The sequence below is a fragment of the Suricata suricatta genome, chromosome 16 (genome assembly GCF_006229205.1).
Source record: "Suricata suricatta isolate VVHF042 chromosome 16, meerkat_22Aug2017_6uvM2_HiC, whole genome shotgun sequence".
Taxonomy (NCBI): Eukaryota; Metazoa; Chordata; class Mammalia; order Carnivora; family Herpestidae; genus Suricata; species Suricata suricatta.
The window spans coordinates 32051268-32063937 of NC_043715.1; the positions used below are offsets into that span (position 1 = coordinate 32051268).

At 56.1% G+C, this 12670-nt stretch overlaps 1 protein-coding gene across 8 annotated transcripts in view; it reads right to left on the bottom strand.

The window, feature by feature from the left end:
• The window catches only part of ADCY7 (adenylate cyclase 7), a 56398-nt gene that overhangs the window by 27395 nt on the left and 16333 nt on the right, over positions 1–12670 (bottom strand). The window contains exon 1 of one of the 8 annotated variants that reach the window (XM_029926679.1): positions 10480–10622. The exons of 5 other annotated variants lie outside the window; for them this stretch is intronic. The gene's annotated coding sequence lies outside the window, so the exon portion shown is untranslated. Of the gene's footprint in view, positions 1–2716; positions 3025–4357; positions 4422–10479; positions 10623–12670 lie in introns of those variants that run through there. 2 more of the 8 variants (XM_029926682.1, XM_029926678.1) reach the window with 2 other exon arrangements.

Sequence of the window (12670 nt, forward strand, 5' to 3'; positions counted from 1 at the left end):
CCCCGTCACAAAGCTCCCCTGAATCAACTCCTTACAGTCACAACAGCAGAAATGCAGTCAGGCCAGGTGCCCACACGCACATATTCACTCTCAAGTTCACAACCTACAAAGGCCAAGGTGTTACGGCCACTTTACGGATGCAGAACTGAGCCCAGAGAGGTCGAGTGGCTTGCCTAAGATCACACAGCTGGAGCTGCTCGGTAGAAGGGCTGGGATTCAGAGCCGGGTCTACCAGCTCCAGAACGAAGGCTCCTGGCCCGGCCTCGCTGTCTCGCTGAACTGCGCGAGGCTTTCCTAATGAGCTCCTGTGAGCAGGGGCAGCTCCCAGGAATTGAGCCACAAGGGCACACAACACTGCCCATCCCTCTGGCCTGGCGCCAAACTCCAGTGCCCCGGGACAGGACTGCCAGGCTGAGACACGCCAAACACCACAGGGCCGGGGCAATGACTCCCCACAGCCGCTGCATCCCCTGACCAAAGCCCTCAGACCAGAACTGTGGACGCACACACGTGAGCATGCGCGCACACACACACACGCACACACACACGGAACTGACCTGCCTGGCCAGGCCCGCAAAGCCCAGCTGAGGCAGGCGTGGAGAGAGAAGAAGCAGTTGGAAGGTTCCCCGGGGGCCCGTGGGAACCCAGGCCGGGTAAACATTGCTCTTGGGGATCTAATTAGGCCACTTCCTGGGGAATGGCAAGCGGGACAGGGCGTGGACAACAGCCCTGGACACGGGGACTTGGGCCCCTCCAGGGACCCGGTGCCACCCCTCGAACAGCGGAGCAGGGCAGGGCTGGGGGCTGGGAGGAAGGACTGCGTGTCGTGCTCCTGGAGAGATGGCCTGGGAGCCCACGGGCGGGGTCTCCAAAGGCCAACGGCTCCCTAGGATCCACCCCCACAAAGCCGGACACAGAGGCCCCCCACCAGGGAAGGCCTTTCTGCCCAATCACCAGTTCTGCTGGTCACCGACACCGCTGACAATGGGGAGAGCCCCACGGAGGCCCCGGATGAAGACGCTCCTCTGCCAAGTCGCCAAGAAACGAGCCCTGGCTCGCCCGCCCACCTCGGTGACAGGGAGCTCACCACCTCTCGGGGCGGTCTTCTCCAGGAGTGGGCACTCCTTCTGGCTGTGAGCCCACCTGAGGCCAAGCGAAGCCGGCGCCCTCGTGGCTCCCTCACCCCCACCCCACTGGTTCTGTCTCAAGGCCAAAGGCACCAACAGCAGAGACACACACTTGGGACAGTCGAGGCCCCTTTACCTGGAGGAAGTAGAGCCCAGGGGTCCCTCACTGTCGTTTGGACGTCATCATCCCTCTGGTAGGGGGAACAACGCAAGCAGTCCCGCTTTACAGTGGAGGGGACCCCCGAGGCCCAGTGGGAGGGGGCATTATTTCTATTTCTGCTGGGACTGTCTCTCCCACGTCAGTCCCTCAGCTCAGGGGCCACGTGACCCAGGCTGGCTCGTCAGCATTGTTCCTCTCAAGCCCCAGTGACTGGCTTGGGGACAGTCCTGTGACCACAATCCTCTGAGAACCCACGGACTTCTGCTGACCCACGGAAAAGAGACACTCTCTCTTGCTGGCAGCCTATAGCCACTGGTGGCCACGACGGGAGACAGCCCACTGAGGATGACGCCAGCATGGAAAACTGGAGAGAGACAGAGGCTGGAAGATAACCGCCAAGCCCCTGGATCCAGCTCTGCCTGAAGTCCATGCCGCCTCCAGATATTCTAATCACATGGTACAGTCATGCCTCTTTTGGGTGAAGCCAGTTTGTGCTTCTGTCCCTTGCAACAAGGGTGCCAAGGTCCATGTTGGGCCTTCTGCCCGGTTCTGTATCTAGGAAGCCTTCCTGGCCCCTTGATGGGTCCAGGGTCAGGGGGCAGAGTCCCCTGTAGCTCCGAGGCAAGACAAGGCTGGTCACGGCTAAGGCCTCCTGGAAGGGGGCCGCGCCAAGGAGGGCCCCCTCCCCCCCAGCTCATACCTCTGTCACCACGTCCTGGACTCCACAGCCCAGAGCCAGCCAGGGCAATGGGCCTCCCCACATCCTCTCCAGGCGCCTCCGGAGACTCCCCTCTGTGAGACGAACTGGGGAGCCCTGGGGCACATTTGGGTAAAATGGACACCAAAGGAACCAACCTCACACCCTGAAGCACCCCTGGTGGGCTCGGCACTCCCCTGTGCCCCGTGATAGAGGGGGCGGGCGACGCCATGAACAAAATCTCCCCGGCACTTAATGCACGCCCAGCACTGTGGGCTCTGACTCCACACACCTGCCCTGCAGGGCAGTGTGACTACTGCTTCCATTTTATGAATGTGGGAACACAGAGAGGTGTGGTCATTTTCCTGAGGTTGCACAGCTAGTAAACGAGAGCTGGGATTTGAACACAGGCCATCTAGGGTTACCTCTCATCCTGCCCAGCAGCCTCACGAGCTGCTTGGACATCCCCAAGAGCCCATAACCTCTCAAAATGCCAACCCCTTCCTGCCCTCCCCTCTCAAAGCCTAGGACAGACGGTGGGAGGCAAAGTGTACTCCATCAAGGTACCTCCACCTGCCTCGAAGAAGTAAAGTCAGAAAGCCATGTCAGGAAGCCCCCTCTCCGAGCCAGCAAGATCCAGGAACACCTCTTCCTACAGGAAGCCCTCCAGGCTACCCACACACACCTTCTCCTCCCTTCCCTACAACTGAGGCAGGGCTGTGGTCTCCTTACCAAATACTGATGGAGGGGAGGGGTCCAGGTTCCTTAGCCAGAGGAACTGCTGGAAAGAGAGAGCTGGGACCTCCAATTATGAGTACGGACAGGACCGGGCCCCCGGGGGTGCTCAGGAAGTCCTCCAGCAGAACCGGCTGACCCAGCAGCACCCTCAGTGCTACCACGCCCCTTGGCAAGTCCTAAACCACCCCCAGCTCTCACAGACACAGACAGGGCACCCACTTCCTCACCCAAGGGTGCTGGCAGGAATCCCGGCCTAGCTTCCTCTGGCCCAGCCCAGCAGGCCCTGGAGCTGCTCAGGGCCTGGGGCCCCAGTGGCCTCAAAAAGAGGAAGTGGGGGCTTTGGGGTGTGTGGGAGGGCCAAGCAGGCGTGAGGAGAGGCCCCACCCCAGCCCCTTGGGCCCAGTCCTGCACCCAATCCAGCCTGGGGACCATGCTGCTGCAGCCCGGAACCCACCCACACAGTCTTAGCCTCCTGAGCCTGACTGCCATGCACGCCCCCCTCCACCGCCACCACTGCCGAGCAGCCCTCAGGCCTCTCCCTCTCCACACCTCTGCTCTCCCGGGGCCTGACCTCCCTCCCCACGCAGGTCCCTCCCAGGCCTTCCCAGACCTCTGACGACGGTCCCAGCGCCTGCCCCACTGAAGTGCTGTGGCAGGATCTGTGTGTGTCCTGCAGCCGGGCCCCGGCAACTGCTTGAGGAACAGACGGAAGGACAGACAGATGGACACACCGATGAACCAACCAACTGGAATCCTGAGCTCAGCAGAAATGGCAGCAAGCAAGCAAGCAAGCAAGGCAGCTTTGGAAGAAGGAGAGAGAGAGACCATCAGGTCAGAAGGAGGTGAGGGGTGCCTGGTGGCTCAGTCAGGCTGCAGCTCAGGTCGGGATCTCACGGTTCATGAGTTCGAGCCCCTGCGTCAGGCTCTGTGCTGCCAGCTCAGAGCCTGGAGCCTGCTTTGGATTCTATGTCTCCCTCTCTCTCCGCCCCTCTCCCACTCACACTTGGTCTTTCTCTCTCTCTCTCAAAAATAAACATTAAACAAAAATAAAAAATAAAAAAAGAGGAGGAGGTGAGAACACGGAGGAAGCGTGCCCCGAGAATGGGAAGCCTGGTGCTGGTGCAGGTCGCCCCCCCCAGGAGCCCCACTGCGGCGGAGCAAGCACAGACTCAGCCCGGCTCTGCTCCCACGGCTGTAAGTCCCAGTCGCTCACACTCTGAGCCCCAGTTCTCCTCATCGGTAAACTCAGGGGCTGATACCTGGGTCGTGGGGAAAAGTGGGGTGCAGGTCATGATAGCCGACAGGCTTTGCGAGGACAAAATAGATGAGCCCAGAAAGAAGGCTCAATTTCCAGAGCTGAGGAAGCCCAACTATGGGGTCCAAATGGAAGAGAGAGAGGCTTGAAGCAGGCAGGGCCCCTCCAAGAACCCCCTACTTCATCCTGCCCCCACCTGGTGACAGCCTACAAGGCCATGAAGCGGGGAGAAAAGCCAAAGTCCCCCAGGGACATGAGCTTTCCAGCCAGCCCTGCTCCCGGTCAGGCTCCCCCAGCCCCCCTAGACTGACTCTAAACCAGCTCCCAGGGTCCACAGACCATCAGTCTTGGATCCAGAAATTCCCAGCTCTGCCACCAACCTGCTCCGTAACCCTGGGCAAGTCCCTTGCCCAATCTGGGCCTCGGTTTTCCTTCTTGCAAAGTAAATGGTTCTGTCAGACCTCTGAGGCCCAGAGCTGGGCTGGGCGTGGAGTCTGAGTCATAAAACGACAACAGGCCGAAGGGGACAGCCTGGGTGTTGTCACCTGGCCCCAGAGGGCTCATTCGAGGGGTGGGGTGGGGATTACTCTTTGCGCCTGAAATCCTCCCTGCTGCTTTGCTTGTGGTTAAGCCTTATCATAGTCCGTTTCTCCTTTAAAATACAAATGCCTCATTTATCCCTTACCTCCCAGGCTCCAGCTGGCAGGGGTAAGAAATGAACTTTGCCATCTCCTCTGCCAGTTCTAAGGATGGTTAGTAACTGCCGGGCGAAAACTCATCCATTCATTCATTCATTCCTTTGTCTGTTTATCCATTCACCTTGAAAGAGATCCACGCATTCATTCTTTTACCGGACGCGTACTAGCACCTTCTATGTGCCTGGCACCAGGCCGGATGCCAGCAGGGAACTCCAGGCACAAGTCCCAGAACGCAGAGCCCTCAATGCCCGCCTCCCCCAGGTGTCTGTACAAACTGGGTGCTCACACAACGGTGCTCATTAACTGACTGACTAATCGATCAGCCAAGGACTGCTGAACAGAAGAGCATTTTCCCTGGTTCGTGCCTGAAATTCCGCTGTCAGTGATTCATTCCTAAAGCTAAGCATTGCCCTGACTGAGCTCCCCCTTTAAAATGAAAACACTCTGGGGGCGCCTGGGTGGCTCAGTCGGTTAAGCGTCCAACTCTTGGTTTTGGCTCAGGTCCTGATCTCATGGTTCATGAGTTCAAGCTCCACGTTGGGCTCTGCAATGACAGTGCGGAGCCTGCTTGGGATTCTCTCTCTTTCCCTTTCTCTCAGAATAAATAAAATAAACTTAAAAAATTTTTAAATAAATAAAATAAAACGAAAACCCTCTCATGCCCACATTGAACACATCTCTGATCTCTTTCCACTTGATAAGGAAGGACAGAAAGGGCTAGCCTAGCGCCCCTCTCCAGGTGCCAGTTCTGCCTGGGTTGGCGGGACAGCGGTCTAGCCACTGACTTCACACTTTGCCCAGGGCCCCACCCAGACAGCCGGTGGTGAGGAGGCACGCATGGGGTGAGGAGACGGGGGAAGAGATCCATGTCACAAAGCCGCAGATCTGCCCCAGACTGACCACTGAACTGGAGTGAGCATGGAGGGTGTGACTGCCCTGCCGGCATCCCGTTTAAAGAGGCAGCAGAGCCCAGAGGAGAGGGAACAAGCTGGATTCATAATTTACACCAAGAGGATTTCCAAGGAGAGCAAGAAACCAGGAGAGAATTTTCAGACAAGGCTGTAGGGGTCAGTCCTTTCTAACCTGATGCAGAACCTAAAAGCCATTATGAAAAGACTAATCAACTCAACTACATTTAAAAAATCTACTCCAGGGCGCCTGGTTGGCTCGGTCAGCCCAGCATGCAACTCTTGGTCTCAGGGTTGTAGGTTCGAGCCCACTCTGGGCATAGAGCTTACTTATAAATAAATAAGTAAATAAACTTATTAAAAAGTCTACTATATTAGGTGTGCCCGGGTGATTCAGTTGGCTAAGCATCTGGCTTTGGCTCAGGTCATGATCACGCTGTTCCCAAGGGTGAGCCCCGAGTCGGGCTCTGTGCTCACAGCTCAGAGCCTGGAGCCTGCTGCAGATTTTGTGTCTTCCTCTCTCTCTGCCCCTCTCCTGCTCGTTCTCTCTCTCTCAAAAATAAATGTTTAAAAAATATTTTTAAAGTATTAAAAAATCTATATAATAAAAGCTGTTAAGAGCAAAATCAAAAGATAAATGAGAAATTGGGCAAATATTTACAACTCTTATCATAAAGAGCTAATCTCTCGCACATGTAAAAAGTTCCCACAGACCAAAAAGAAAAAGACCAACAACCCAATATAAAAATCGGGGAAGGATATGGACGGAAAGTGCACAGAAAGGCAATAAAAATGGCTGTTAAACATTTAGCAGGAAGCTGACCTCACCCGTAACAAGAGAAACGCAAATTGAAACCACTTCGTAAAATCATTTTTACCTATCCAACTGGCAAAGATCAAAGCATTTATAGAGCATTTATAGATGGTAACAAAACGAGCCGTCACACTTAGCCTTGGCAGGAGTGTAATTCAGCATAACCCCCGGGGCAGGGCGGGGCAGTCTAGTCATATGTAACAAAATCACTTATGCACACACAATCCTTTGATGTAGCACACCTCCTTAAGTAGTTTATCTTACAAACACTTTCACACTGTAAAATAAATGACACAAGCACAAGATTATCGGTTGCAGCGTTACAATAACAAAAGAAGATGACCTGTCTACCAGTGAGAAGGCAGTGAAATAAATCACAGTGCAGCCTTGCGGTGGAATACGACGCAGCTGTCCAAAGGGGGCTCTCCTAGGGCACCCCGTGAAAAGTCCACAGGGCAACTGCGGTGTCCAGAACAGGTAAGGGCTGAACCAGGACACGGGATAACCAAAACCGATGCTTTGGCGGAGGGAGTGAATCTCCAGCTTGTTTCTATTGTCATAGTGCAGTTTATGCGACTAAAAAGACGTTCTTGGGGAGCACATGGGTCAGTTAAGGGTCCGACTCTGGCTGAGGTCATGGCCTCATGCTTTGTGAGTTCGAGCCCCACATCAGGCTCTCTGCTGTCAGGGCAGATCCTCTGTGCCCCTCTCTCTCAAGATAAATATTTAAAAAAAACAAAAACAAAAATGGGCACCTGGGTGGCTCAGTCAGAGTGTCTGACTTCGGCTCAGGTCATGATCTCATAGTTTGTGGGTTCGAGCCCCACGTCGGGCTCTGTGCTGACAGCTCAGAGCCTGGAGCCTGCTTCGGATGCTGTGTCTCCCTCTTTCTCTGCCCCTTTCCTGCTCATGCTGTCTCTCTCTGTCTCTCAAACACTGAATAAACATTTAAAAAAAATTTTTTTTAAACAGAGGTTCTTGGGGCACCTGCGTGGCTCAGTTGGTTAAGCATCTGACTCTTGGTTCCAGCTCAGGGTTCGTGGGTTCAAGCCACACGTTGAGGTCTGCACAGACAGTGGAGAACCTGCTCGGGATTCTTTCTTTCTTCCTCTCTCTGTCCTTCCCCTGCCCACATGCTTGCTCGCTCTGAAATACACTTTTTAAAGTTCTTACTACAAAATGCAAGATCTACTGCATACAGAGTGCCTATAGCCAATAATACTGTATTATACACTTCACATTTTTCCTATGACGACAGACCTTATGTTAAGGGTTCTTACCACACTACTACCATTACTACTGAAGTAATAATAACAATACTAATAATAAAGAAGGCAGAAGGAAACTTTTGAAGGTGAGGAATAGATAAGGCATAAATTGTCGTGAGTTTCAGAGGTGAATACTTATCTTTAGTTCATCCGCATTAAATATGCACAGTCTTTTCACGTCAATCACACCTCAATAATGTGGCTTTAAAAATATATTAAAAACTTGGGGCACCTGGCTGGCTCAGTTGGAAGAATGTGCAACTCTTGATTTTGGGGTCGTGAGTTCAAGCCCCATGTTGGGTGTAAAGATTACTAATAAATAAACAAATTAACAAACTTACAAAAAAATAAACTTAAAGGTTCTACTAGAAAAATTCGAGGGCAACAAAATGGGTCTGATAACTAAAGGGACTCATACACAAACATGGAAAGACACGTACCTGGCATGTTTACTGGTGTGGGGGGTGTGGGTCTGCGTATCTATGTATGTATGCAAATACATAAAAAACAGAACTGGTTTGCGGGGGCGCCTGGGTGGCTCGGTCGATGAACCGTCCTCTGGATCTGGGCTGAGGTCACAATCTCACTGTTCAACACGGAGCCTACTTGGGATTCTCTCTCTGTCTCTGTCTCTCTCTCTCACTTTCTGTCCCTCCTCTGCTCATGCTCGCTCACTCTCTCTCTAAAAATAAATAGACTTTAAAAAATAGAACTTGTTTTAAAAAAATAAAGGAAGGAAGGAAAGCAGGCAGACAGACAGACAGACATCCATCTCAGTTCCATCAAGTGTCAGTTGCACAACCCTGAGAAAGTCACGTCTCATCTCTGTGCCTCAGTTTCCTCATTTGAAAACAAGGAGACTAAGTTCTGACCGTGCAGGGCTTGGAGAGGGCTCAGCGGGGGTAAGGCAGGCAGGGTGCGAGGTTCCACCGGGCACAAAGGACCCAGGTCCAGATGATAAGTATGATCAAGTTGGCAGAAAGGGCCGTGAGGTCTGGGAGGGAGCGGGCAGGGCACCTGCTCCTTCCCCTCCATGCCAACAGGGTCTTGAGCCCTGGCCCCCTCCCCCGCCCTGGGAGTGGCCTGGCCTAGAAGTGGCAGCACCTAAAAACTGCTATCTGGGGCCCTGAGCAGCAGCAGGGGCTGATGCTCCCACGTGTGCCTAGCGGGGCCTCGATGGGAAGGCCGTCCGTCCACCCAGCCTGGGCCCAGGGGGCGGGGGCACGGTCTGAGAGGGCTGCCCTCGGGCATCCCAGGCAGCATCTGATGCCACCCTACGCTTGCCGGCCTGCTTCAGGGAGAGAAAGCAGAACACCAGCCCTCAGGACAGGCTCCGCAACCTCAGACCAACCAGGGAGACTCCCAGTGGCCTCTGGCCTCCCTCCTCTGAGAACCTCCACCTTGGTGAGCACCGGCCAGGACCAGGCAGGGGCAGCGCTCCCACTCCGTGGGGGGTGGAGCTGCTCTCATTGTTTCCAGCTGGGGGTGGGCTCTGGCATCCTAACCTACTTGTTCAAAGCCCCCTGGCTGGGAAGTAGGAGAGCGGGAATTCAAACTCAGACCTGCCCTATGCCAAGGCTCCAGCTCTTTCTTAACCCTCCATCTGCATTTCCTGAGATGTGCTGCCCACCAGCAGAGCCACGAAGAGCTACACACACATGGCCAGACCCACCCACACTGGTTTCTGGTCACAGGCAGTGCAGGGATTGACATTCTCCTCCTCCTTTAAAGAGTCCCTATAAATATTAACAATTAAAGGCTTTGAGAAGTCCTGCAGAAAAGAAACCTGCTGAGTTAAACACAGCTAAACATTCCACGGTCCCTTTGGTTCATGGGACTCTTTTCGCATTACTTTCCAAGGAACTCCTTTTGGGAAAGGCTGACGGTGGAGTCTCCAAGATAAGTCAAAGGTCCTCACCGGGCAGCTGTGGCTCAGAGAGGCCACTATTCTCTTCTCTTCTGACAGCCTGGGGAGCTCCCTCCAGCTGGGCGCCCCACTCTCCCACCTCTCCCACCTCTCCCAGAGCCTGGGCTGGGCTGGATGGATGCACCTGCTTGAGGGCCAGGGGACCAGCGCCAAGTGTGGCCTCTGGGGTAGGGATGTGGGGAAGGTGGGGGAAAAGGCCTGGGTGCACAGGTCTCTCCCTCAGGCAGGTTTAAGTTGGGGAAGCAATCCGCCCTGCAGAAGAGAAAGCAAGAAAGTGCCCTAAATACCAACCAGGAAAAGAGCCTCCTGCCTGTCTTGTCTGCACTTCCTGTCTCTCAAGGGCAATGTACGCAAGTGGCCCACCAGCCAGAGGCAAAGCAGTGCAGGGGACAGAGCCCTGGGCCGGATGTCAGGAGACCCAAGCTATGGTGGCGCTCAGCCTCTCAGGTCCCTTCCCACTCAGACTAGTGGAGGAGCCGGCCACAGAGAGGGCAGTAGGAAAACCCGAATGTAAGACACCCCGCCCAGAACTCAGCAGGCCATGCTGTCTAGTCTGGGCCCCTGAAGCCACAGCCTCGTCCACAGACCCCCCCCCCCATAGGGCTCCCGAAGCACCAGCCACCAGAGTGCCCAGCTCTAGTCCAAAATGCTGGGACCCCACTTCCCCAAGGCTTCCTGAGAAGCTGAGCGAGGCCAAGGGGGCACGTGATGGGCAGGGGGGTTGCCTGGTGAAAGCCCAGCCCAGAGACCGGAAGAGCCCTTCAGCAGGGGAAGCAGGCCTAGCCCAAGCCACAGCCTGGCCCCTGGAGCTGCAGCCACACAGGGGCTCAGGGGGGCCCTCCCCACAGCTCAGCTGTCCCTAGAGTCAGGCCCCCCATTCCACTTACTCCTTTCTTCCACAAACTCCTGCCCTGTAGAGCCAGGCTCTGGCTGGGTACCGGAAGCCGTTGTGATGGAGCCCCGATCCACAGCGGCCCCGTGCACCCCTAAACACAAGCTTCCCCTTGGGACAGAGCTTCCTGCACCTGTCCGGGCCCCCACGAACGCCAAGCCTGGTCCTGCTCACCCCTGGCCCCAAACCTCCTCCAGGGCTTCCAGAAGCCTCCTTCATGACTGCATGATTTGACTTATTTCAGTTCCCCAAACAAGCCCCACCCTTTCATCTCCAGACTCTGGCTGCCTAAAAGCACAGCCTACCTCCCCACCCCGAAAACTCCCTCTGTCTGGCAAACTCCCATCCAACCTTCAGAGCCTGGCTCAGCCACCACCTTCCACGGGAGGGCTGCCCAATTCCCTCCTAGTCTGGAGTCAGTGCCTGCCCTCTGCATCCTCAGTGTCTGTGTGGAAACACAGGACACCTGGCCTGTCACTGCCGGGCTGCCTGACCCCTCCCCAAAGGCTGACGTCTGGCTACTCATTGTCCAGCTTCCAAAATCGGACACCTGCCTGGCACACAGCGGACACATAAAACCCAAGCTCCATGGGCTGAGACAAACAGCCCATACCGAGTGGGCTCTGTCCCCGTCTGCATGAGCTTGGGCAGGTCACCTGCCTCTCAGCCTGGTTTCGTGCCTGAGCAGTGGGGAGACTGCTGGTCTATTCCCGCAGAGAAATGACCTCATGGCTATAAAAACTCCTCCCAAATCCCAAAACGTCACACGCGTAGGGGGCCAACCTTGTGTTGCTTCGACCACAGGAAAGCAGCCCTCCCCTCCTCCTTGGGGCCAGAGCTCCTCCCTCCAGTGAGTGCCACTCCAGGTACTGGGCGACGGGCTGGGGCCACGGAAAGTGAGGTCCCGTGGAGAGTGCACGTTGTGGGGGGAGAGGAGACACATGTAATAAAAGCCATGCGAGGAAGCCGCTGGGTGGGCAAGGGAGCAGCCTGGGGCTGAGGAGTCCAGAAGGCAGGAATGCCTCAGGGACCAACCATCAGACGAGTTGTGTGACCCTGGGCACATTAATTAACCTCTCTGGGCCTGTTTCCTCACTCAAAGAATGGGCCAGGAATGGCACCCAATGCTCAGGGGCTTCCCAGCGAGGCTAGTACGCGGGCAGTGCCACTAGGTGGGGTCACCCCAGCTGGCTCCAAACACAAGGGGGGACAGCCTAAGAAACCTTGATATCACCGGCACTGGGGGACACCCTATACATCCCAGGGGCCCTGACACCCACCCCCAAAAGGTAGCCCTTCCCTTGTTCCCCTGCCCAGAAAGCAGAAGGGATGCAGAAGTGCTAGTCCCTCCCCAGGTGCTAAGGCACCCCCTCCCTGGGGGGCCTCAACAGTGGCTCCAGGGAGTCTGGGTGTTTCAAAAGAGGAGGCCTCCCCATTAGCCCGGGTCCCCCACTAAAGCAGCACCTCCAGCTGACTTCAAAGGGCTCCTCCTCCCTGAGCCAGCCAGCCCCAGCCCCCGAGGGAGACGGGTGGGCGTGGGAGGCTGGGGGTGGGGAATGGCAGAGCCAGGAGGACCCTGGCCCACACTGGCAGTGAGAGGTGCGGGAGATGGGGTCCGCTGCCTGCTGCAAAGGTGGGAGGCTGAGGCTAGCTGGAGGAGGCAGCTGGCCCCTCACCCACATCCCCACCACTTACAGAGGCCGGTGGAAATGGTGTGTCCAACAGGGCTCTGACTAGGAGCACGCACACCAGCCCCAAAGCTGGGGAGCCCGCTGGGGCCTTGTGCCCATCTGCACAGGGAGGGGCTGTGCCCCCAGCTCCTGGCCTCTCCCTGCTCAGCCAGCCAACGACACCAGGGACCACCGGCCCAAGTCAGCTGGTCCCAGGGGCAGTGAGACAGAGCCACTCCCCAGAGGCAGGAAAGGTCCCTGCAGGGGATGACAAGGGCCTGGGTCCTAGAAGACAAAGAGGTCCCCGCCAGCATATTCTGGGTCTTGAGAGGTGACTGGCGGCACCATCTACTCCATGCACCCCTGGGGGCCTCCTGTTCCCTAAAAGCCAGGCCTGCTGCACTGCAAGCCCCAGTGGGACACGAGCTCCTCTCGGGTCATGAGGACTCCCATCCCCATCACCTCCCGCCGGGCGCAGGAGGACGCGGAGGGGGCCAGGTATATGTCTGAGAACTG